Below are 22,310 nucleotides of genomic sequence, written 5' to 3'. Positions count from 1 at the left end.
CCCCCCCCCCCCCCGCCCCGCTTTGAGCTTGCCGGCCTGGCTCCTCGGCCCAGGAGCCACCTACTAGGTGACTGGCTCCAGGGGGCCTCCACCACTCCAGCTGGGGACTTTGACCCCCAGGGTCCCTCAGAGAATGTGGAAGGCTTTTTGTGTTTCACAGTCTGTTAGTCGATCTTACTCTGTGTTCAGAGCAAACCTGTGGCCTGAGTATTGATTTTCATATTTTTTGCCGAGGGAACAACTGGACGCTCCGTGGGGTGAAGTGGGCAGGACCCTCCTCAAAGGGCCAAGGGGTCCAGAGACCTTCCCAAAGCCCCCCACCCCCAACAGTTCACAAAGGCCGGGGGATCTTTAGGTTGGGAGCCAGTGGGAGCAAGCAGGCCTTTGAAAGGCGGCCTTTGTTTGCTTTTCTTTATCATCAAAAGTGCAAGGGCAGCTCCGTTTACCTAAAGGCAGGCGCCTTTAAGCTCATCCTTTCTGCAAACACCTAAAGGGTATGTTGAACGTTTGAGCCCTGTCTCAGAGGGCAAAGCGTTTGCAGAGCATAAGCCCGAGCAAGCTGGTAGATGGGGGCGAGACACCGAGGCCTGCCGTGACCTGTGGAATTCTGAAATGACGTTCAGTGCCTGGCCTTTACCCCCAGCACCCCTGGTGGTGCAGTTACCCCAACGGGGGGGTGAATGAAACTTTTCGGTGGGCTGTGGCTACAAGATGTGCGTGCATTCTGGCTCTAGAAAGGGCACGCAGCAGGGACTGGCGTGGACGGTGCCTCCTCGCCCTCAGAAACTTTGCCACTGCCCCTCCATTGGGATTGCCAGGACCGAGAGGCTCACGACTCTGCTCTCCCAGTCCCAGAGCTGTTCCTCCTCAACTGTAGGGAGGCTTTGGCAGAGACTCTGTGCTCTGTGTTCCTCTGGAGAGGGTGGCCTTGCTAGATCTGCAACCCCAGGGAGGGTGTGTGTGTGGGGGGGGTAAGTATGGGGCGGGAGGAGGCCACCCCAGTGACTGAGCATCTCCCCGAGCCCTGCACTGAGGGCTTCCCGTGAACGGCTTCATTCAACCTTCTTAACAAGGTGCTCACAGAGAGGCAGATACCATTATTATCCCCATTTTACAGATGAGGAAACTGAGACACAGAGACACCTAAGATGCCCTCAGAGCCAAGCAGCTAGTAAGGGGCGGTATCCAAGTTGGAACCCGGGTCTGAAGTCAGAGCCAGCATTCTCGCCCACCTGGCCTCATGGCCTCCTTGCCAAATGTCCATGCCTGTTGTGTCCTACCAGGTCTAGGAGGACAACAGGGAAGAGGGGGAGGAGGAGGGCCATGTGTCCTGGGAATAATTTTTATCTGAAAGATCTCGTTTCCCTCTGAGCTTGCAAACTGCATCTCAGATCCCAGACTTGAAGATGGGAGGTCATACCAAAGAAGACAGTTGGCCCTTGGTGGTGGTGGGGATGGAGGGTACTGGGCCAGGTGGCTGTGTTCTGGTGGCCGGCCTGGTCCACAGGGAGCCCACAGGGCCCAGCAAAGAGGCTACAAGTGGGGAGGCCTGTTTCTCCTTTTTTTCTGGCCGATCGTGGGGACCGGCAAAGCCCAGCCCCAAAACTGTGGGGGGGGGGGTTCAGCATCCGTGCTCTCAGGCATTTTGCAAAGAACGGTGTTCAAGGCCGTCCTACCCACATGAGAAGGGCACCTTCATGTCTGTGGCAGGCCGACAGAGTGCACAGAGCACAGAATTTTTGCTCATTGACCTAGCAGTTTTACTGAATTTACTTCTTAAAAAATTAAATTAGATTTTATTATTGTTATTTTTAAAGAAGATAGACGTTTATTGAACACGCCACAAGGGAGTGACAGGGAGGACAGCAAGGGAGAGACTATCTGCCTTTGCCTTCTTTTTTTAATTACAAAATAAATTTATGCTTCCTATAAAATAAAGGCAAACAACAACAAAACAAGAAGATCTCTTTGTGCTCTCTTCGTGTCCTATAGGTGGGGACACACGGTGAATACACACTCATTTTTTCCCTCCCCATTTAATCTTACCACCAAAAAGAGGCATTTTGTCCCCATTCTACAGATCATGAAAATGAGGCCCGGGAGGCTGAACAACTAAGTCAAGGCCACACGGGGAACAAGTAGACTTGCACCTGAGGTCTGATCTCAGGGCCCAAACCCTCAACCACCAGGTGAGACTAGTCCACCAGAGGCTGCGAAAGGAGGCCAGCAGTGGGACTTTGCGACCGCAGGGCTGTCATCCCCCAGCCTCTCCTTTGCAGTACAACTTCTGAGCTGTTCTCTCCCATGGGAGTCATGTGCACGTGCTTCCTTCTGGCTTTTTGGTGAAAGCCAAGGGGCTGGGCATTCCTCTTTTCACTGGTGCCCTTTCCAGGGGCATAGACTGTGACACGGACAGCCTAGGGCCCACAAGGGAGGACTGTGTGCCCCTGGGACCCCTCTTTGTGCAGAGGGCCCCTAATTGCCCCGTTTCCTGGACGCCCTTGACTCTCTACCAGTGAGCCGGTGGCTTCTGGGTGAGGCTGAGACACAGATATCACCAGGCTTGGCCCAGAGAGGCCGACTGTGCTCTCTGAAAGGATCGAGACCTTGAATGTTTAAATTGAAAGCGTGCCCAGAATTGGCCCCCTTCCCTTTGCCGTTAAGAAGACAGGTCTTGCTTTAGTCATCACTGAAATCTAGTACAAGTGTCTTCTCTTGGAGCCTCTTGGGTGGGGTGGCAGTTTTTCAACTGTCAGCGATCTTTTAGTTTAAAAAAAAAAAAAAAAGCAAACTTTCCAGTCCTGTTCTACCTGGAATACATTTTCTTCTGGGGGCCCCTCCCCCAGGCCTCAGCCCTTCTGTCAACACAGCAAAGCCAGCCCCCTCCCTCGCCGCAGGCAGTTGAATGAAGCAGTTCTTTGCTCCACCGAAGGAAATATTTCCATGGAGTGGGGCCAAGAAAACCCCTTGCTCGAATCCGGGGGCTGGCCCACGCCCAAAGCCAGGGGGGCTGGGTGGGGGCGGGGCGGGTCGACGTGGCCACCTTTTCCTCGTGTCAGGATGTGACTTCTAAAATCTGACCCATGGCGGTGTTCTGCTCCGCCAAGATCCCATTCTTGGCCTGCCTCATCCCCTGGTAGATGGATTTCTTTAGGCCCCTCCTGCAGGAACAAAACCAGGGAAGTTCACTTTGTTTTGCTGTGACCAGCTCAGAATTTGCTCCCCTCTGGTGCGGGTTCGAGAGAGCCCTTCCAGAAGTTGGGTGTGGCTGTGGGGCTGTCCCAGCCCTTCCATGCCCACCCCACTCTTGAAAGCCTCTATCCAGGGACCGTGCCTGAACTACTCAGGAGGGAAGTCCTGAGTCTCTTCATCTGCATTTATTTCAGAAAAAAATTTCGTACTTGAGGACCCTAAGGGGGAGGCTCAAATGGTCAGTCATCTTGCACTGCTGCATTTTTTTTTAAATGCACATTATAAAAGCAATACGTGTAGTAAAGACACGCATAAAAGTAGAAGAAAAATCACCCAGAATTTATTCACCCAGAACAACTAATGGTTTTGGGGGGTATTCGGGGGTAATTTCGGCCATCACCTTCCGGTTCTTTCTCACTGGCTCTAGTCATGGAAAGTATTGGTAAAGAACCGTGTCTACCCTCTCTCCCGCATACCACAAACCCCCAGAGCCAAACATGCGCGCTGCCTTGAAGCCCAGCTTCAAGTCTACCGGGAAGTAAGCTTTATCCTTGGCCTTTAGCAAAAGGCGCTGACTTTTATTTGTCTTTTAATATCTACAATTTGACAAACTCCTCTATGCAAAGGTTGAGGCTGCACCCAGAAACTCAGGTTTCAGGGAAGCGGGGTGTTCCTGATATTGGTGTCCTGGGTGGGAGAGGTCCAGAAGTGCAGAGGCAGCCACAGTGTACAGCCCCCGACTCCCCAACTCCAGAATCACGACATCCACCAGAGAACCCCCCCTCCCCAAGCATCCAAATCACAGGGAGTGTGGGTATGAACTGTGTTTGGATAATAAATAAATAAATAAAAAGTGAGCCCCTCATACAAGTCCTTAAATGGGAAAGAGGTTAGACTTCATTTTGAAGGCAAACTCAAGCTCCTGAGAGGGGTGCCTGGCTGGCTCAGTCGGTAGAGCACGCGACTCTCAATCTCAGGGTTGTGAGTTCAAGTCCCACGTTGGGTGTAGGACCTACTTTAAACTTCCTGAGGGGTTGGTAGTATCAGAGCAGTGGGTCTGTGTGCAGTCCAGAGGAGCCACTGTCAATTCCAGGACCCCAGAATATGGGACTCTTGATCATTTCCCCCAAATCCTTGACTGCTTGAGGTCCAATCTCTCACCTCATAGGAGGCAGAGAGGCTGTTCCTGACAATGCCCAGGCATCTCTACCCCAAAATAACTTCAAGGGAAGGCCCTCTGAATGCCCTGCTGCTTCTCTGATTTTGGTTGAGGTCTACGGGGGAATGGTAGGGGGTTCAGAGATGTGTGATTTTGGGACATTGGCATTGCCGGAGGCTGGCTTTGGAACTGGGGATTAGGAAGGCACAGCTTTGCTGTAGCCACTTGTGGGAAGTGTGGAAGGAGCCTCAAGAGATTTCTGGGGAATACTATCATTTTAGGGGTACCCGGAAGACTGGGAAAATCTGCTTAGAGGAGCAGCCACATGGTATTTTGTAAAAGCTTGCATTGTGGTTTTTGAGAAGAGAGTGCATTTACCCATGGCTGGGAGATTGATATAGGAGGACCTTGTCTTCATTTCCTAGCCAAATCTTAGGACATTTGTACACTTGCCCACAAGTATGTACATGTGGATAGGAGACTGCTCACACAGCTTTTGAGGGTTCCCAAGTATGAATTAAAAAAAGAAGAAAAATGTGTGCTTTGAATTAGATCTATGTGAAAAAAAAAAAAAGGCAACAGGCTAAGCCATGCGTCTGGGACACTGGCTCTCCTCCAGGGCCCTTCAAGAGAGCTGGGTTTCAGCATGTACAGAAAGAAAACGAGTCATTTCTCAAACCTGGATTTCCTTGTCTGTTTGGCCCTATTGATATCAATCTGAGCCCTCAAATGTCCTTTTTTGAGCAAGGAAAGCATGCACGACATTGCTCAGATTGAGAAACAGTTTGGATCCAAATATTACCATAGATTTGGCTCTTTCAAGTTATTTCTTCCATTGCTTTGGACCAATAAACATTTAAAAAGTTAGGTTCTGAGCTCCAGAAAAGCCAACAAAAACATTTAAACATATGGATATCTTTTTTTATTGTGGTTAAAACCACGCTCAGTAGAGATTAGTTTACAGCAGTGTTTTCTTTCTCTCTTTTCTTTTTCTTTCTTTCTTTCTTTCTTTCTTTCTTTCTTTCTTTCTTTCTTTCTTTCTTTCAGGAAGCCAGAAGGATAAACATGTTGCCATGGTGTTCTGTTTAAAATAAAATACAATGGAAAGAAAAGCAGAATGATGAAGTAACCACATGGACTGCAGGATACACCTGATACTAATTACTGTCATGCAGAATGTTCTGGAAGACATTTGACTCGCCTGATGTATACATTCAAATCAAGCAAAGCAGGACTGGAAGGCTCCTTGGGGACCATCTTGTCCAACTCTTTCCTTTTTCCAGATGAGGAAATAGGGGCCCAGGGAGAGGCCTGGACCTCAGCCTCCCAGTTAGGAGGGAGCAGAGAGGGGATTCAACCCCCCCCCCCCCCCGGGCGCTTTTGTCGGAAACACATAATTTCCAGGGTCCTTTACCTTGGCCTGTCAGTAAGACCCTGAAAAAGAGGAGTGGGCTTTATCGTTAAACTCTTGAGCACAGGGCTTTGGAGCCAGAGAGCCCAGAAAAAAAGCAGAGAGGCTGATTGCGCTAGGAGGCCCAACTTTCCTCCTGGGCGCCAGGCCCTGAGAAGAGATGCGCATGGATGTCTGGAGTTTCTCCTTCCTGGGCCTCCCGGGGGCACCCAACCAAGGCCTGGGGCTCCTCCCAGAGCATCAACTCATGTCCTTTTGGGGCTGCAGGGCTGACGCCATGAGGCACTGTCTCTAGGACAGCCTCCAGGGGCCCGGAATGCATGGCTACTGACGCTCTCTGGTGGCCGCCTGGGCGCCCACGCAGGCCTCCCACGCGTGGAGGGCGAGCGGGAGCCCCCGTGACAATGCGCACCCCTCGCCTCTGCCCCCCGAGAGGCTAGCAACCGGGCCTGCTGGCGTCTGATTGGCTGCGCGGGCCTGACGACAGGGGCTCCTGGACGCTGATTGGTCCCGGCCTGCTCCGGCTGTTTCCTAGCTATTAATACTGAGGCTAATAAACGTTCTCCTGTTGACAAGGATGCTCGGAACCATGATTTTTTGAAGCTTTCTTGACGTCTGTGGCTGGTGCAGGCCTTTCTGTCTCGCAACTCTTGATGGGGGACTCTAGTCTCTGGGGCTTCTTGCATGCTCCCTAGGCTGTAAACTGGGTGTTCTCTTTTCCCCCCTCATATTATCTGACACTTTGGGGTGGCTCCCCGCCATGCCCCCCCAAAGCCCACTCTATCTTCGTCTCCCCAGCAGCACAACTGCTCACCTATAAACGAGCCCCCTGCCCAAGGCTCGGTGTCTCTCGTGACCTGGTGGTCCACTTTCACCTCCCTACTACAGCCCGTGGGCTTGCAAACAGCTCTGTCCCTTCTTTTCAGCCCCGGAGTCTCCTGTCTGTGAAAAACACCTCGCAGGATCGCCGGGCATGGGGGGGCTGGTGGCTCGCTCTGAAGCTGCTTTGAAACTCCCCCCCCCCAAGTAGTGCAGGTCCCCACAGGGCCCCTCTGCTTTTCCCCTTTGGGACCCATCACTCATTCTCACCCCTCTTCTGTCACTAGGCGCTTCATCCTTGCCCTCCCGGCTGCCACCCACCTGTCACCCTAAGATAGATCCTTAGTCCCTTTCAACAGCATTTTGACCTTTTCGAGAGGACATTTGATTGACGGCCCTGCCCGCTTTGCCACTCAGTGCCCGGCAGAGCTGCCGAAGGCGCCACCTGTTACGGATTAAATCTCATGTGCCAAGTCCCGGAGCACGAGGCCGTGCAGCTATGCTCTGCCGCAACATGTGTCGCTGCCTGTTTCCCCGGGGCAGTACGGGGAGGGGGTGCTTTTCAAAGTGTGTGGGGGAGATCACCTCAGTTTGGGGGGATACCCCATGCATCTCCACGTGGGACACAGTCCTCCTCGAAAAGTACTTTCCCTAGAGGGACACAGCTCGTGTCTAAATTATTATTACGACCCCGGTTGGGGGGAGGTACCCCCTTGTTAACGTGTAGGAAACGGACCCCCTGGCAGAGGAAGGGACGTTGCAAGATTCTCGTGCACGGCTTGTAAGCGGCAAAGCCCCGGACTCAAAACCCGGTTTTTTTCTGACTCGGAGATGCTACGCTGTGCCGAGTCTTCTGTGTCAAAGATAACCAATCAGAAATGGACGGGTGGGCTAAAAGGGGGTGACAGCCGCCGACTTACATTTGGGTACCGGTTATCTTGCTCAGGGCGTTTTATTTTCCGGGACAATATGCAGAAAGCATCATTTTCTTTCCCTAAGCCGCATCCTTTGGTGGAGGTTCCGAAATAGTCAGGTGTGTGATCTGCTGCCACCAGCGCCCCAGCTTTACCCTCGGCCCGCCTGAGGAAAACCATCCCCTGTCCCGTTCTCCCAGCAAATTGTGCAGACAGATCGCCCTGCTCGGCGAGCGGGGCTCGTGTAGAGAAAAAGCACCAGCGAACACAGGGTGTTGGTCATGGCGGCGAGGGGCACTGCGGCAGATTTTTTTCCTCCCTTCTTTGCTGCAATCTGGGTGCGGCTAGAGCAATTTGTCATAGAATCTGGGGGGCTCATTTTTCCGGCCAATCACTTTTGGAGAAATGAGCGCATTGCAGCAGAATGCGCTGACGTCAGAGACCACCCCTTCTGCGCCTGCATATAAACCCCACCCAGCCAGCCCCTAGCGCAGACGGCGGAGAGCTGAGATGGAGCGCGCCTTGGCCCGCTGGCCTCGGCTGCAGCTCCTCGGGAGAACCGGGGCGCCCACGCGAGAATCTCCCCACCTGGTGAGTGGTTGGCCATCCTTGCCTGAAAGGATGTGCAAATCGAAGACGACAGCCCTTCGAGGTTGGGCTCTGTCCTCTGGACATGCCGATGACAGACGCCGGGGACCTTCTCTCGAAGGCGGCCACCTCGCCTGGTCCCCGAGTGTCGGCAATGAAATACTGTCAGGCAGGAAAATCTCGAGGCACATTTTCCTGGGGTTGGGGGAAATCAGGGCCCCTTTCTTGTCCAGGCCCTCATCTTGAGGGTAGCCTGGGCGGTAGGGGCTTAAATGGAGACCGGGGGGAGGAATCCGATCAGATCCCTGTCAGAACCGTGTACCGCAGTGACCGGGGTCCAAAACCCCGATTTTCTGTGCTCGAAGCCACCTTTAGAATCGCGGTTGGTGGGAGATATGGCGGCGGGTACATTCTGCATGCCCCACGAGTTGGGGGGGGGGAACATCTAAAAAGAAGAGTCTCCCAGGTAGATTCCCCCCTAATTTTTGGCTAGGTGGCCCGTAGGCGTGAGGGGTACAGGTTCCCGTCCGCAAGGGATTGCGAATCCAAATACAAGGGTTTAGTGCAGAGCCGACTCCAGTCAAAATTTAGAGTAGAATTGTTAACTGCTATCATCTGGTTCCCCCGATCAGTCACTTTAATAGTGGAGAGATATGGCGCCCAAGTGTAGCCCATCAGAAGCCCCCTAGGATCAGTTCCGTAGAGAAGGGCGGCTGGGGGAGGGTCAAGTCATTGGGGGCACTAGCAGAATAGAAGCAGGGGGGTGATTTGGGGTGGAGAGAAGGCCATGTCCTTGGGGCTGGGGAAGACTAATCTAGAGGGAAGAGAGAAATGCAGAAAAGGGGGCGTGTTGGGGGTTGTCCAGGCGCTGGGAGTTGGGAATTGGGGGTCGGGGGTCTTTTTAGCATTGCGTGATGGTCGCTAGAAGATTCTGACATGTTGCGGGCTTTTGACTTTTGATAAAGTCGTCTTTTGCCGTTTCCTTTGTCCCTGTCAAGCCCCCCCCCACGCCGCCCCCTCCCCACTCTGGGCCGGCGGGCTGGGGGGGGGGCGCGAGCGGATTGCTACGTGGCAGGTTTCTGGAAGGTTCTCTTGCTGGCCGCCAGAGGGCGCTGGTGGCACTGCGGAATTTTGGGGGGCGGGGTGGCGAGGGGAGGTGGCCTTTGTTCTTCTGCTGGAGGGGGTCGAGCGCGGGATTTACTGGAGAATTCTGGATTCATTTACCTGAGGGGGAAATGTTTTAAGATCTGGGGGTTCACTGGGGAGCAGCTGGAGCATTCGCGCTGGGCAGAGATGCCGTGATTCGCACTAGCTGTGTGACTTGGGGTGTCGTGCAAGAGCATGGACGCATATTAGTTTATCTTAGTCGGTTTTGGTTTTGGGGGTCTTAAGAAGGTGTGGCTCATTTGAGCAGGATGAAGGGGTCGTAAAATTGTTAATTAGGTGTCATCGTGCGAGATCTTGAAATTCTTGCTGTGACCAAGAAGGGAGGTGAGATTGCGTGGTGGTGGTGGTGGGGGGGTCGATGGTGCTCTGGGTGGTTTTAGGTGGTTTTGGCCGCCTTTATATTATCTTTTAGCAGTACTATTTTGTATCATGTGTCCAGAGACCACGCAAATGAGTGAAAACAGTGTATCGAGAACTGGGCCTTTATAATTTTAATTGATTTATGTTTAATTGGATTTACCGAAGGTCAGAGTCAAGATTTCTGTGTTTTTACTTATTAAAAGTGGAATCGTGTTCTGGAAAGATCCTATAGCGAGTGCCTTCTTGATAGCCTCATGTGTCCCTGATGCAGGGTGACCCCCATAGTTGGGGGGTGCTGAAGGGCCCCTGGACTTGTGTTGGGGGGGCGCTGCTCGATGTCCACAGGTGGATTCTGGCATGCGATGGCGGGCGTGGTGTTTCGGGGACATAGCGGCCCTGCAAGATGTGCTGGTGCGGGCTGTGGCTGCTCCCCACCCCAGCCTGAGACCTGTTGGGTGCCCCCCGCCCCCCGCCCATTCTATGCCAGCTGTGCCCCTGACAGCTGCTGGCCAGGCGCTGCGGGGGCGCGAGAGGCTCTGCTGCGGGGGCGCGGGAGGCTCTGCTGCGCTCGCGCCGCAGGTGGCTGTGCTCCTGAGTCCTGAGTGCTGGCCGCGCGCCCCCTAGCGGTTTGTGCCTGCAAATGGTTCTTGGCCCGCTAGACCTGGCTTCAGGTTGCGCATGCGCATACAGCTAACACTTGTGCCCTGTCAATCAAGTCTTCCTTACCCCCTCCCACTTCTCTCCCTCCTCCCCTTTTCAGTTCTTTCCTTCCTACTCCTCCCATTTCTCCTCTTCCCCTCCCCTCTATTTTTCCTCATCCCTCTTTTCTCCTCCCCTTCCTCTCTCCCCTTCCCTCCTCCTTCCTCCCTCCTCCCCTTCCTCCTCCTTCCATTCCCCTCCTTCTTTCCTCTTAACTCCTCCCTCTTCCTGCCCCCTCTTTCCCACCTCCCTCCCTCTCCCTCTGACTGCCCCCTCCCTCTCTCTGCTGTTCCTTTGCTGACCGTTAGAGGTCATCAAGATGGTTTCTAATCCGGCCCCCTTCCCATGCCATAGGGTCTCTTCAGGGATGACATCATCCGTTCACCTCCTTGTCTTCAAGGACCACCCCTCGATGCCACGCTGCTGCCAAGGTGCTTGCTGCTCACCTCCACCTGATGGTACCTCAGCCCCTCTTTGTAGCAGTGTATAACCCAACGTGACAGGCTGAATCCCCACCCCGGCCACCCTCCTTGTACCACCCCCAGACCCATTAGCAATTAAAAGACCATTTTAAGTTTTAACTAATTAGTTTTAGTTGTAATTAATCATTTAAATTTAATTACTGCCTAGACTTGGGCTTTTAAGTGGGTCCTCTAACCTTTGATCAATTGCAGAGGACACTAGGAGCTCCGACCCCTGGATGACACCAGCATACAAAGCAGCCACTGGCGGAGACCCCCGGGACGAGGATGACAGAAGATGAAGAGGACCAGAACTGACCAGCCAGCTCCCCCTCTTGGCTGAATGTTGAAACCAATGCCCTAGTGAGGGGGCATTGGTCATTAACGCCTGACCTTTGCTATGCTTATGCCTTGATGCTATGAATACTTTCCTATAAGTCTCTGCTTGTGTTCATGTGCCAGCGACCTGGAGTGTTTCCCTCCCCAGGGAGTTGTCAGTCTTTCTCTGACGACAACCCTGTTGTTGCCTGTATGATGTCCTGAATGAAAGGATCCCTTTGGGAACTTCTCAGGAGGGGGACCTGGGCCAAGGGCTCGACCAGCATCTCACTGGCAATTCCAAGGCCCAACATGGGCTTCTGGAATGAGCATGAGCCCTGACGCCATGCTACGGAACTGCAAGGGCATCCCCACCTCTTCTCAGATCTCCCTGTTCTTTCTGGGGAATGGGGCCAAGAAGAGCAGCCTCCCAGGGTTGTTGTGAGTATTGAATGAGATAAAACCGCCTCAGGCAGGGCTGGGCATAGAGGAGGCGGTCAGCAAATGTCTGTTGAAACATTTGGTAGGTCAGTCCCTTCCCACCCCTGTCACTCTCGTCTCATGCTTCTTGTTTATTCTCCCACAGCGCTCCAGGCAGCCCCCTGTCCGCGGGGCTCTCCTTGAAGCAGGTAGGGGTCCACCAAGATGGGTGTTGGGTTGACCTGAGTAGAACATGAATCTTGCATGTGGTCATTTCCAGAGCACTTTCTATGTTCTACAAGTGTCTTATTTCCATGTCGTACATACATATGAATGAAGCAGCCTCACTTACAGATGAGAATGGGTTCGACATTGATTTGAGGGATTTTTAAAACGGTCGGGGGGGCAGGGGGAATAGGACTTAGGAGAAGCAAGTGCCCCCTCCCATGGCATAGGACACGTTCACATTCACAGCGGGACACTGAGGCTGGAGGAGTGTAAGTGTTTTGTCACATTGTTGGCAAGAGAAGGGGTCAGAGTTGGACCCTGGGTGCCCTTGTGGCTGCCGCTTACACGCCCCCCCGACCCAGAGTTCTACTAAGACCCTTTTGATTTCCAATCAGGCATTTGACAGTGGGATAGCTTGTTTGAAATCCCAGCTGTCCAGCGTGGTCTCAGGGGGTCTGGGTGGCCCCAGCGCCGCTGCCCTGTGCTGGTTCCACCTCTCAATGAAGGTGTGACCTTAAACAAGTCACTTAACTTCTCCAAGCCCCAGTCCCTTTCATGGGCTAAATGGGGATTTAAAAAAGAGAAAAGAAAAAAAAAAAAGCACCCGCTTTTATCAACCCCACAGGGCGCTTTTGAAGACCAAATGATGTAACCACTATGAAAGTGCTTTGTAAATCGCTGTGGAAATTGCTAGATACTTAACTCCCGGGGTTAGTGCCTCGTGGTGCACATGCCCAACCCCATTCTCCCGCAGTAATAATGGCACCCAGTAGGTGCTGTGTGTTTGTGCTGAATAAATAAATTCCAGAGTAAATAAAAGCAGAATTAATCCAACAAACATTTTCTGGAACGCCGACAATATGCCCAGCACACCAGGCCTGGCATGTGATCCAAAGATGATGAGAACGGTCTCCTGGAAGCTAATTGGGGTCCTCGTCCGACCCGCAATTTCTTTCGTCCCCTTTTAAGCCAACCAGTTTTGTCCGGACAAGACAAAACAACTCCGGCGCTTTAGAGAAGCCCAGCTCGGTGGAGACAATAGCTCCCGGGCATCTGAAAGGGGCTGATTGGATTATGTGGCAGATAGAAGGTGGAAGGGTGACTTGGAAGGTGACAAACGAAGTGGGCGGAGAGCTGCTTTGAGTTAATCCAGGCTATTAGGAGGGAACCCTTTGTCTTCCAGGGGCTGGCAGGAGCTTTTACCACTGGTTTTTACATCCTTAATGTAAGGACGCCTAATTTATGGTCAGTGAAAATCCAGGCCCCGGTGAGGTTTGAGTGGGCTGTACAATTGGGCGTCCTGCTACCAGTGAGTAATTATAGCGAACATTTATGTCTCCCTTTGCAGTCTGCAAAGGCCTTTTGCAACCATGGATTCATTTGAACCTCACAACTCCCTGTCCCGACCCCGGGGCTGGCCTGCCACCTCCAAGGGGAACAGAGGCCATCAAGGTGTTCTTCCAATTGGGGTCCCACGGCACATTTGCACCCCCATCACCTCTTGGGCTGTGAAGGAAGAGGTGTCTGCTGTGCTGGTCCCTCCTGTCTCAGACCTACCTGTCCCTCCCACCCCTAGTTCTTCCCTCTCAATTCCTAACTTTGCTCTCTCCACAGCCTGGAGCCTCCCAGGCCCCCCTGTCCCCCTTTCCAGCCACTACAGCCTGTCTCTTTCCTTTTCACAGCCAAGCTTCTCGAAAGGCCTGTCTACACTTGCTGTCTTCCTTCCTCACCTCCAATTTCCTCTTCAACCCACTGCTTCCTGACTTGTTCTGCTCCGTCGAACGACCCTAACTCAGGTAATGACTTTTTTGTCACTTAACTCTGGATCCGTTTCCAGCTCACGGACACACGGACACATGGACACATTTTCATTCTTGGCCCTCACATGGCTTTTGGCTTTGGTTCTCTCCTGTTGACATAGACTCCCCAGACGCTTCACAGAATCACCTGCTCCTGGCTTCCCTCATTCTTAGTTTCTCCTAAGAACTGGAGTATCCGCAGCTCTCCTGTCTACGAGACTGCCTCTCCTACTGTCTTACCATCTTGGCCAGGTTCGAGGCCTGCCCAGACCACCTGGTGTTGAGGCCTTGGGGTTAGTCAGTTTTTCCAAGCCACGTTTTTCTCAGTTCTGGAATAGGGTTGCTAGTCTTTACCTGGCAGGTCAGGTGGGATGGGTTGCAGGTAAGAACCAAATACTAGTTGAAGGACTTGAAATAATGTCAATAAAATGTTCATGAGAAAATCGGAGTCCCCATCAGCTTTTCTGACAGGTTAAGTTCCCACAAGGAGAACCAAAGGGGGAAGAAAGATGTGGGGGGCGGGGGGAGGAGTAGCAGAGAAAGAAAAAGAAAAAAAAAAAAACAGTAAGAAAAGACACGAGAGGCACCAAAAAATGGAGAAGGGAGCCTTGGAAAATATTGAAATCTACCAAAAACCCATCCAGAGAAAGGTTTCCTCTCGGGTCGGGTCCGGCTAAAAGAAGGTAAACAGGAAAAAGGTTTTAAATTGATTATCCCAGTGACAAATCCCAGGAAGCTTTCAAATCAAATTGCCCCATTTTGGGTTTTTAACTCCTTCTATCAAGTTTAACCTCTTTACCTCCTGCATCCTGGTTAAACCCTCCCCAGCCCCCCTCGCTGGTGATTAAGTCCCGAAGGTACACGCAGCCTTTCAGCGAATGAATGGCCCACAGAAAGCGCCCTCCCCCTCCCCCCAGCTGTGGTTTTCAGTTTTATTCCACTTTCCGCCCTTTCCCCTTAATGAACACAGGGCTAATCTTGGGCCTTGTCAAGGAAGAGGCTGCAGACGTTAATGAGGTAGCTGCTGGATTCCAATATTCGTCTCATAAGGAGCCCTTCTTTGTCTGTGAAGGAAAAACACACTGATTATCATAATGAGGTGAACTGGCGTCCGCAGGCAGGGGCGACCGGTGCTTAGGCCACACTTCTAACTCTGGGGCTGGAGCCCGGGTTTCATTGGCTCCTCATGTGAGTCTTTGCCTCTGTCCCAGTGAGGTTCCATTGAGCGGGGTTGAAAGTTGAAGGCCGCTTTGGGAAGCTGGCCACAGATACGGCCGCTTTGCAGAAAGTTCCTTTGTTCGACCCTACTACACACAGATGTCGCAGTGGTCCAGGCGCTTCATGCCTCCTGGATTCAGTCTCCGAAAATCCCGGGAATGGACGTGTGCATTTCCTACAGAGCACGCACCTGACCTGTTTCAGGACTCAACTGATCTTTAAACACATCATAATCTACCTGTAGAACCCCTGGAATTATCCTAAGGCCAACACCCATGGAATGCCCCATCCTGATCAAGAGATAGATGGATATTGGTGCCCCAGAGCCCCCGCCCCGTGAAACAGCAAGATTTGCGGTTCCCATTTGGCTCCCACATTCTCCTGAGTGCGAGCTTCGGAGGGCCAGCGATTTGTCAGGGTCACTCGGTGAGCCAAGTGCACAGAGGGGACATTACAGCTCAGATCTGGTGTCAGAACCAATAGTCAGTGCTTTTACTGGCTTCCTATCTCCCTCCCCCATATATCCTGTGCCCCAAAGGAATACCACGCCCCAAGCTTCTGTCCTGATATTTGAACTCCCCAGAGCCCATCGATCCCTTTAGAGCAGGTATCTCCCCAAGTCTGCAACCTGCCCTTCTGGGTCCCAAGTTTTGGACTTTTCTACCCCAAGGCTGATCAGGATTAGACCACTCCCAATTAATCATCAGATTCTAGCCAGACCTTTAGCCAAATGAAAACTAAGGGAGAAAGGAGGTGATAGGGGCCAGGGGAGGAGGCCCACAAGTTCTCTGTTGGCTAACGTTTCTCTGGCATCATGGCTCAGAATTCGCTTGCTCTTTTCAAATCTGCAAACCCAAATCGTCTGGCACTTTAACCGTGTCAAGGGATGGCCAGGTGACCCGGGGTTGCCTGGGTGAGGATGAGCACCTCTGAAAATAGGGATCCCACCAAAACCTACCCCACCCTGGGTCGTTATTGGAGAGTAACATAATAGAGTAGTTCCTGGTGTTTCTAAATGAGAAGGCTTAAATAGGAAAAAGTTAACCATGGACCTTTTCTCAAATAGTAATTAAAATACAAGCCCCCAAGTCATTAATATGCCAGCATCTGAGAACCTGGGAAGGGTGTGGAAGGCATTAGTTGGCCAGGATCTTGGGGGTTTTTGTACTCATTCCTGGTACCCCGAGTGCCTAGCATTGACAAAAATCCTCTCCCCCAACTCTGCTTCTGCTTGGGTTTCTGGAAACTAGGCGGTCCTCTTTTAAGCTTTTCTGAAGCCACCAGCAGAGGGGTCTGAGCTAATCGCTCCCTTGAGCATAGGGGTGGCCCGTTGTCACTTGGCCCCTTGTTTCTGCCACATCTCTGCTACGCCTGGGAAGGACGTCGCTCTCTGTTGCCTGTGCACACAGGACTTTTGCACCCCACTTTTCCAGCCCAGGGGTCCAGTCTGGCTTCCTGTGTGAGCCCTCTGGCTCCCAGAACCCACTGGTCTCAACACCCCTCAAATCAATCCTGGAGGCTCTGGAGTTCTAGGAAGAGGTGGCTTCACCAGGTGGAAAAGTAGAGAATGCGTGAGGCCAGGAGACGCCCCCGCCCCACAGTTCTGAGTTTCTGCTTTTCTGCTTTTACTGGCCACCTCTGTTCTCCGCTCCCTTCTTCCTCCCCTCCTTTCATCACCACTTCCTGATTTGGTCCTCTGGGGGTGCCCTAGGCCAGCCCATGCCACCTCTGGGTGCCCCAGCCTCAGCTTGGCACAAAGTGGGGTTCAGTAAGAGTATGTGGGATGTCTGTTTGGACAGGTGAGTCAATGAAGGAACCGCCATTACTTGTGATGCTAGAGGGGAGTCTTTGGGACCCTAGGAGTTTAAGGCGATCGGGTGGTGGGTGGGTTTGGTTTCACTGAGGGGGAGTGGGCCTCGCCCCACCCCCAGCCCCGTTTGAGCTGGGCTTTGCTGGTCCTGCCCCTTCACTCACTCAGGCGGCCATGCCGTCATCCAACAGTTGATCCTTACTGAGCGAGCCCACGGCCCGGCCTCGGCTCGGCCCCAGCATCCCATAGCGTGTCCCTTGATGGCCTCTGCCTCCCCGGGAGGGCTGGCCGGGGGGTTGCTTCTGTTGAGGGCGGCCTTGTGCTGTCTCAAGAGCTGGAGCGGTGGCCTCCGGCTCTGTGGAGAAGGCCAGCAGAGGGCTGAGAGGGGTAGGCCTGGTCTGCCTTCTTTGGGCCAGTTGGCCCCCGTGACCTTTAATTTAATCCCTGGAGGACACTCGAACCTGCCCATCTCCAGGGCTCTGCCCCCCGCCGCCCTCTCTGCCTCCCACCCCCCATCCCGTAGCTGAGTGCTGATGGCTGCCCTGGCCCCCCGCCCTACAGCTCAGGACTGAGGCGGGCACAGGAACTGCGGTGGTGTGCGTGCCCCTCGGGCTCCGGCCACATGGGTCTCCCTCTTGAGTTGGGGTCTGTGACCTGGACCTCTATCTCCATGATGCCTTCCTCCCCCTGGGGCTAAATCTAGCCCCTCTGCCACCCGGGCGTTGGCTGGGAACCTCCAGGGAGCTCTGCAGGCCCCCTTGGCCTGGTTGCCTACCTGCTTCGCTCTGTCTGGTGGCCAGCCTGACCCACCTGGACCTCTGCTTGCCACAGTCTGTCTGTCGCCTGGCCTGACCCACATGCCCCTTCTCTGTGCCTGAATCACAGGCTCCTGACCCTCTGGACCTCAGCTGTCCAGCCCTGTGCCTAGCTGGTTGGTTTTCCTTGCTGAGCCCACACCTGTGGTTACCTGGCCCTGCCTGCTTCCTTGTCCACTTCCTGCCTGCTTGCCTCTTGGCCTATTGGGCCCAAATGCCCCCCCCCCCAGCCTAAGGAGCCCCTTCCCCTGTGTGGCTAGAGAACCAGTCCCCAGTGCCCATGGGCCAGGCCCCCGCTGGCATGCCACCTCCCCCAACCATCCTTGGATGCCCCCTCCCTCGGGGGGGTTGGAGGGACCATGACTGCAGCCAGACTTCTGTCCTGCCCCCACCCCCGCCACCTCTCGTCCCACTGGGTGTTAGCCACAGCCTGTCCCTGTGAATCCTGGGCTCTGCTGTGCCCCTGGCCTCATGGCTGGTGTGGGCGCTGCCACCTAGGCCCGTTGCTTCTCCGCCTCTTCATATCATTGCTCATCTTCACGAACCACCTCCTTCCACGAAAACCACGCTGCAGGTGAGACTGGGTTTGATGCCTTTTCGTGTGTGTGTGTGTGTGTGTGTGTGTGTGTGTGTGTAGCTCTTCTGGAGTGCTAGCCTTGTCGTAATCCTAATTTCCTGCCTCTCCTGCAGGTCAGCCCTGTCCTCGGCACACTGGCTGCGACCTGGCTGGGTCGGCCCAAGAACCAGACGGAAGAGGCTGAGGCAGCCCCCGGAGGACCGCCGCCCTGCCCCACTGAGCCCGCCCTGCTGTTGGTCGCCTGGTACCTCATGTCCAGCCCTGCGCTTCTCCACTTCCTCCTGGTTTGGGGTGAGTTTCTTGCTTTCTTGGGACACTAGGATTTTGTTAGTTTCAGCTCACACATCTCTATTCACGGATGTACACATTTAGCCTGGGGAGGGGGCCGCTACCAAGAGTGAATCTTCTTCACCAACCCTGTGGCCTGGGGGTCTGCACGCTGCCTGGAGCCAGGACTGTGGCCACATGGAGCCAGCGTGGGGGGCCCACCATGGGTAGTGGCATGCCGTGGGTCAGGCACGGTAAGTGAGGGGTGTCCACAACTCTGGCCCTGGGCCCCCGAGAACCAGTTCGGGCCAGGCACACAGTAGGTCCTCAGTGCAGCTTTGCTAAGCACGTGAATGAAATGAAGAATGGTGCATTTGTCCTCTCTGGTCTCCGAGGCTTGCCCAGAGGGCCAGCGTGGAGACAGGGAAATAAGAAAGCTTGTCTGTCTGTAGAAAACCTTTCTCCCTGAAAGCCAATGCTATGGTCAGCCCTCGTGAGAGTGCTGGGTTCTCACACACCAGGCTTTGATAATGTCCTTTAATCACAGAATGGTTTTTGAGTGAGTTCTTCTCTTGGCCCCTTTTCCTCACCCCTGAGATTGCAATGAGATGGGAATGTTTGTGTCTGTTTAAATAAAATCAGTAATGGTAGAGAAGAAGAAAGCGGGGGATTATAGGCGCACGGTTCACGCCAGAACGAGTCATTTGTTTATCTGTGCTTTACTTATTCGAGACGCATGGATGGAGCCATGGGGGCTCAGGGCTGGGGCTCTCCTGGGGTGCCTAAGACCAGCTTTGCCTTAAGGACCAGAGGGTCTAGCGGGGTTCCCTGGGAGATCCTGTGCAGTGACGTGACCCATGTGGCAGCTAAGCAAGATGGACAGGAAGAAAGGAAGCTCAGCTGAGGGCACGTTCCTTTTTCAGGTCCCAGGAGCCAAGTCTCACGGAGGGGCCGGGGGCGTTGTCAGAGCCAGCGCAGGGGGCTGGGCTAGCGAGCCTGGCTCTGTGTCTGCTGTGCCTTGTGCCGGATGCTCCCGGGGCAGCCACGGGGTGATGGATGAGGCCAGTGAGACTCCTGGGCTGGTCCAGAGGAGATGGGGAAGGGCCCGGTGAGGCTACCTCAAGCCCACAGACAGTGATGAAGCCTCGGGTGGGTCCCAGCCGTGTCCTTGGGCCAGATGCCAGCATTGTCCTTGGTGCCCACACGCAGGGTCTGGTGAGAGGCAGGCGATGAACACAGTAGGGGCCCCCTCCTCCAGGTGCCGCAGACACCCCCACCCCCCGCCACACTCACTGCGAGGTCTTGGGTTTCTAACTCAGCTTCCGTGATGCCCTTTTATCCGACAGAGGTTTCAGAGACGGGTCTGCCCTTCCCTTCTCCACTGAAGGGAAATGGGGTGTGGATATTAATTTTAAACAAAACCCGTCAGTGTAGGCGGCAAGGGTGGAGGCATCCGAACCTGGGGACTGTTGTCTTTGCTTGTTTTCATTCCCTGGAGAGCCAGGCAGGCTGCCTCGAGGTGGGGAGTGTGTGCCCAGGGCTGAATCCAAGGACGGGCACCAGGAAGGCTCTGCCCTGTGATATTTACCTCATAGCTGGCATTTGCTGAGCCATTGCAAGCACGTGGCAGAGAGGCCTGGGCGGGAAGCTTTACACAGGGCAGGGTGCGGGTCTGGGGGGGTGGGGGGGGTCTCATCCGGAGCTTACCAGACAGATCCACGTAGCTAGTCTGAGCCAAGCGCCCGTGGTTTCTGGATTCTTCCGGAGGGACATCTCAGCACTCCCTCAAGGTGGGCTGAGCTGAGGGGCAGAGTCAAGGTGAAGGCAGGTGTCCAGCCCGCCCCAGACTTTGCCAGCCCCCTGCCCCTCGTCCTCCACAGCAGTGTGGGGTGGCGTCTCTTTGCGCCCAGTTGTATTTCAGGTACACTTGGGAACGTTCCGTCTCAGGCAGATACATGTTTTTGTGTGTCATGAAGCAGAAAGTAAAGACTAGATCAAGTATTCTTCTCAATGAAAGGGTTAGAACATCATAAATCAGCCTTGCAACCGAACATCCCAGGCATTATTAAGTGTTGAAAGAAATGATCATTTTCAGGAAAATTCTTTTTTGGAGGGCTTGGCCCACCCCTGAGCAGTAAGGGGTAGATAGGAGCCCCTGACAGGCCCAACGGAGGGCAGAGGGCCCTGTTACTGTGGCAGGAGGGGTTTCTTTGGCCATTTGTCACATGCGAGGCTGGTCGCCAGGGCCTTCCTCTAACTGGGCACTTCTAGGAGGGCACAGATGCACGGAGGAGATGGTGGTCTTGTCTGGAAGCTGGCGCTCCCCTCCCACGGGCCTCCCCCTGGGTGGGTGGGACACGGAGCCCAGAGCAAAGCTCAGCCTCTGTGTTCATGGAAGGACACAGAGTGACCCTCAGCCCCATGTTTTCCCACCTGCAGGTTGCTTGGGGTGCTCATTGTAGCTTTTGGGGCCCCTGACCTCATGCCTCCTGACTTGTGATTCAAACCCCAAATGCATTTCCAAGCACATTTCTCCAAATAATGTCAAAACCTGGCAAGACTTAAGGGCAACAGGATGCATGTGTTTCTTATTCGTTTACATGAAGTAACTTCAATGTGTTTTTTATGACCATTCTGACTTCCAGAAAGAGAAAAAAATCGACCCATCTTTAATGAGCTTGCTAATGAATTTTTCCTTGAAAAGAAGAAGGCGGCTTTACACAGAGGGGGTGTGGAGGGAGACAAATTAAGGTTCCAAAGGGTTAAAGGGCAGTGGGCGATGGAGAGACCAGCATTGTCAGCTGAATTGAGAAAGGCCTGCCGCTCTGGGGGCGATTTCTTTTTAGAAGACCCGTGTTGAACACAGTGTGAATCCGTCCCAGGAGTGGCCCCCCTTCCCTCCGCTGCTTTGAGCCCTGTCCTCTCTCCTAAAGGGGGAACAAGGAAGCATCGCCTGGTCTCCCATCTCTGGTGTGAGCAGATGGAAAATTCTGGAAAAGAGTCATATCTTTCCAAATGAGGCCATCTCGAGTGGGGGGCTCCCATTTTGAAAGCGAGACATGAGTGTGGGCAGAGAAGGAGGGACAGCTCTCTCTCTGGTGCCTGGTTCCAAGGGGGCAGCCCCGAGTCCTGAGTGGCCTCGAGAAGCTGGGCCTTTAGGGAAGTCTGAGGGATGGGCTGTTGGAGAGGCAGCTCTCGTCCTCGGTGCGGAAAGAGTCTGTGTTTCAGAGCCAGGAAAGAATTCAGAGAGCCGTTGGGACTCTGTTGGGAGGAGGTCTGCTCCCAGAGTTGTCCCCCCCGGCCCCGGCACCCTGCACCCCTGCAGGACAGAGCAGCCCCAGCGCGAGGGGTCCCAAGTTCAGTTTGGTGCAGCTGAAGCGGGTGTTGGGGGAGGGGGACTCCTTATCTGTGCCAGGTCGAGAGACCCATCTTTGAGGAGCCCATACATCCTGGAATTTCTAGTGCTTTCTGGATTTTAGAGGCTCGGTCCCATATCCTGGTCTTCACAGTGGAAAACTGATTGCTCTAGCCATGCTTTTGGGGACTGACTGATGAGAAAGTCTCCAGAAATATCTGTGTTTGTCTTCTCAGCTGCCCCCTCCCCTGAGTCCTGGGCTCACGAGGGACCAGGGGCCAGAGCAGGTGCTGAGGAGCTGAGGCTGGGGTCGGCCCCCACTTGGGATGCGTGTGGGAGGGGAATTAATCAGGGGAGAGGAGGCTGGTGGAGGGTGTAGTCGTGGGTCTCTTAATTGCTCTCCAGTTTCTTTGGGCTTAAAAACAATCCAGATGGAGAGTTCTTAAGTCTCCCACCCTGGGGGTCGGGGGAGAGGAAGGCTGCCCACCACCTTTCGCCTGGCTCCTCGGAGCCGTGAATAGGGTCTTTGGCAGGGGCTTAAGGAGGAGACTCTTAGCCTGGGAGCTCCCAGGGCTGTTTGAGACGGAACAAAGGCGCAGGCAGAAAGGAATGTGGGGGCGCCCCCCATGGAGAACAGCCACCTGGGGATAATCGGGAGGGCTGAGTGCACATGAGTTTTCCCAGGTCCTGTGAATACATTCTTTCAATAGAAGGTGCCTTTTCTTCAGATGAA

General features: G+C 53.9%; 1 long non-coding RNA gene and 1 other non-coding gene across 7 annotated transcripts in view; both read left to right on the top strand.

Moving 5' to 3' along the window:
* Positions 1 to 4,125: 4,125 nt before the first annotated feature.
* TRNAE-CUC lies at positions 4,126 to 4,198 on the top strand. The gene has a single exon. It is a non-coding gene; the product is annotated as a tRNA-Glu (tRNA).
* Positions 4,199 to 8,001: 3,803 nt separating this feature from the next.
* The window catches only part of LOC121105204, a 34,257-nt gene continuing 19,948 nt past the window's right edge, over positions 8,002 to 22,310 (top strand). Inside the window, exons 1-5 of one of the 6 annotated variants that reach the window (XR_005837610.1) lie at positions 8,002 to 8,086; positions 10,664 to 10,740; positions 10,984 to 11,717; positions 13,085 to 13,532; positions 18,069 to 18,246. This is a non-coding gene — a long non-coding RNA (uncharacterized LOC121105204). Of the gene's footprint in view, positions 8,087 to 10,663; positions 10,768 to 10,983; positions 11,718 to 13,084; positions 13,533 to 15,087; positions 17,953 to 18,068; positions 18,247 to 22,310 lie in introns of those variants that run through there. The other 5 variants (XR_005837609.1, XR_005837611.1, XR_005837613.1 and 2 more) reach the window with 5 other exon arrangements.

Source organism: Ursus maritimus, unplaced genomic scaffold (assembly GCF_017311325.1).
Source record: "Ursus maritimus isolate PB19 unplaced genomic scaffold, ASM1731132v1 scaffold_25, whole genome shotgun sequence".
In the NCBI taxonomy this organism is placed as follows: Eukaryota; Metazoa; Chordata; class Mammalia; order Carnivora; family Ursidae; genus Ursus; species Ursus maritimus.
The sequence above is the reverse complement of the archived record's forward strand: the minus strand, read 5'-3'. Positions and strand labels throughout refer to the sequence as shown.